Source organism: Ursus maritimus, assembly GCF_017311325.1.
Source record: "Ursus maritimus isolate PB19 chromosome Y unlocalized genomic scaffold, ASM1731132v1 scaffold_Y3, whole genome shotgun sequence".
Lineage (NCBI taxonomy): Eukaryota > Metazoa > Chordata > Mammalia > Carnivora > Ursidae > Ursus > Ursus maritimus.
In genome coordinates, this window is record NW_024423336.1 from 35,623 (window position 1) to 38,953 (window position 3,331).

The 3,331-nt window shown below is 36.7% G+C and overlaps 1 long non-coding RNA gene across 1 annotated transcript in view; it reads right to left on the bottom strand.

Annotated features, from left to right (window-relative positions):
* Window positions 1-3,325, bottom strand: part of LOC103679219 — a 37,780-nt gene extending 34,455 nt beyond the window's left edge. The window contains exon 1 of the long non-coding RNA XR_572870.2: window positions 3,169-3,325. This is a non-coding gene — a long non-coding RNA (uncharacterized LOC103679219). The remainder of the gene's footprint in view (window positions 1-3,168) is intronic.
* Between the last annotated feature and the right edge of the window lie 6 nt (window positions 3,326-3,331).

Genomic DNA, 3,331 nt, shown 5'->3' on the forward strand with positions numbered 1-3,331 from the left:
CACAACTCTTAAGAGAAAAAAATGAAAGCTAAAAACCTGTCAGGCACTGAAGGAAAGAAAAACACAAAAATCTATTTCTTAAGGACTGCAATAGAGAAAAATAAGTTAAAAGTAAAAATGCATGAAAGTGTTTATATCATGATGGCTGCACAAAAATGTGATCATACTTAATAACGCTGAACTACGTACTTTAAAAGTTCAGTAGTTAATTTTATGTGCATTTACCACAATTAAAAAAAAATTTAAGGGTTACTCTCCTTTGGAATAAAAATGAACTCTTCCAATTGCTAACAGAAGCACAGACATAGCTTAACAGTACAGACCAATAGCCCAGAAATGAACCCTTAATTATAAACCCTTTTAAATATGTCAAATGTTTTTCTACAAGGGAACCAAGACTTTTAAATGGGAAAGAAGTCTTTTCAACAAACTATACTAATACAATTGGATATCCACCTGCAAAAGATGAATTTAGATCTCTAATACTCATAATAAGTAAAAGTTAACCCAAAGTGAACTTCTTACCAAAATGTAAGTACTTTAAATATAAAATGCTTAGAGGAAAAATGTAAGTGAATCTTTGTGACCTATAGTTATCCAAGGATTTCTCAGAATACTATGAGAAGTAGAAGTAACTGACATCTTAAAAATCAGTAAACAATTTCATCAAAATTAAAAATTTTTTGCATTTCAAAGATGCCGTTAAGAAAGTGAAGAGAGAGGCGCCTGCGTGGCTCAGATGGTTAGGCATCAGAGACTTAGGAGAAAATATTACAAATCATGTGTCGGATAAAGGATATAACTTTAATAGGAAACAATTAAATATTAACTTAAAAAATGGGCAGCCTGAATAGACATTTCTCTAAAGATTTACAAACAGCCAACAGTGTAGTCATCAGGCAAATGCAAATTTAAATTACAATAAGGTACCACAGCACACCCACTAGAATGGGCATAACCAAAAGTCAGAATGCAGGGAACTAGAAAACTCAAAAACTGCTGGTAGGAATGTAACATGGTAATGATGAGAAATGATTTTGCAGTTTCTTAAGCTAAACATAAATTTACAATACAATCCAACAATTTTGCTCATAGGCATCTACTTAACACAAACACACACTGTTCACAAACCGAGATTTACAAATTGATTCCTAGCAGCTTTAAGTCCATATTAAATAGATTCACAATACAGTACAAATGAATTTCAAAACCATTACCTAGTAAGAAGTCAGAGACAAAGACTACATATTGTATCAATAACCATAAGCTTCATTACAAATATCCTCATCAAAGAAAAAATCTGGAAATATCCACCAAACGTTTCTTTGTATTTACCTAAACTGCATTTCAAAATCCCAGGAAAAAAAGATCCATAGTAAACACTACATGACTATTTCTATTAATTTAATATGGAATATTAATATCTAAGATAAAAAGTTGTTTAGAATTCTCAAATGTAACATTGCACAGTTCAATGGCTACAGAAATTACCTCTAAGTTAGAAGATCAGGTATTATGAGAGCAAAGCAATAAAAGAAAAACATTAAAACAAAATGTTAAACATTTATGTAAAAGTTGTATAGGAAAAGGTAGGAAAAATAGTTTAAATCTAAAAATATCACCTTTAACTCAATCAACTAAGACATTTTCAACTGACCCTTGAAACACTAATTTTAAGTACTTCAGGCTTTCCTTCTCCCCAGAGAGCGTATCAATAAAATTTTCAATGTTAAACTTAAAACTACATGCATGAGTTTTTGAATTGAGAAAACTAATGCTGATCCCTTTGTAAACATGTCTTTAAACTTTTAGTTTTGTGTTGGCAAAAATGACAGTTGGTTAAATTAGCAGAGCAAGGAAAATACAAGAGTTTAACATTTGTTTTAACTCAGTGCAAAAACACGGTTTAAGATTCCCACCCTAGTCTACAATTATGTAGTTCTTGTTCATGAGGTAATTTCTAGTGGTAAGTTCCAAGAAAATGTCTGCTGAATGTTCCCTAATCAAAGCACCTCAAATGCTTTTTTAAAAGCATAAGCATGTAATGTGTATTTAAAAGATACAGAGCTTCCTGGTAAGAAAATACTACAAAGTATTTCCCCTTAAAAAATACAATATGAATTTTTAAGCCACGTCTACAACCTGCTAAGTTGAGTTCAGTAACTGTCTTAAATTATTCAGCTGTAACACCTGTGGGAGAAACTGCATAATGGAAAACTGGAGTAGCGTAATAAAGGAAATTCACAAGATAACATGAATGCTCTTATTTGAAAAACGCCGAAACTGTAGTTTCCACACAATTGCTATGTGGTCCATAGCCACAAATTAACATTTTATAATGAAAAAGTACATATGTGAGATCTAATGCGTCACATTACGAGATTTTAATACTAACAAACTCAAAAACGGTGTTTCTATAGAAGAGTGAAAAGTACGTAAAAGCTAATGTGGAATTGATTTCTTCATTAAAACAGCTTTGACTGTCCCTTAGCTATCTGCACCTCGGGGAAGTAGAAGGCAAAAAATTGTTCCACACTTTCTAGTTACTTCGGAAAGTGGACAAACGTCAGCCCTGAGAGCCAAGAGTTTGTGCCCTGGATGTACTCGAAATCACTCCACCTCAGTAATGGCGTTTGGTGTCAAGTGCAACGATGAGATCCGCCTAGGATCCTGAGCGCAGGGATCTGGAGCGCTTAAACCCTGAGTAAAAATCGAAGTCTACCGGAGAGGGGCGGGACAGAGCCGTCAGCCATTTTCCCTTACAGTCCAAAATATGAACATGCTAAATCGCCGGCTCGGCACCCATTACCGCCCTGCGCAGCTGCCCAGCCCACCCTACTGCGGAGAATGGAGGGGCCAGTAAGCTTCCCCCCTGGGTAGAAAAGGGAAGAAATACAAACCCCCAGTCCTCCTATCGTCTTTCAAATTCTGTTGCGGATCAAGGAAGAAGCGGGCCGCTACTCCTAGACTCCGGTGACTTTTACCCCAAAACCAACGTAGTGCTAAGTCTGGCAACAAAACAAAACAAAACCCCAAGCCCCACCGCGAAAAACACAAACCCAAACAGTAAAAAAGAAACAAAAAAACACCCTGCGACAGCCAACATCGGCCGTGAGAAAAAGACACTATACCAAGTCCGCTCTCCTCCGCAAACGGTACTCCTCTCACCTCTTTTTTCCTGGGGCAGGGTCTCTCGCTGAGCTTAGATAGCGTCCAGGTGGTGCGATTCTCCTGAGTCACCTATTCTTACTGCTCCCGCAGCGGTGGCTTTCCCCTTGCCTTGATCGCCGTTCTGGGCCTGGTCTCTTCACTGCGACTCTCGCTCTTAGCT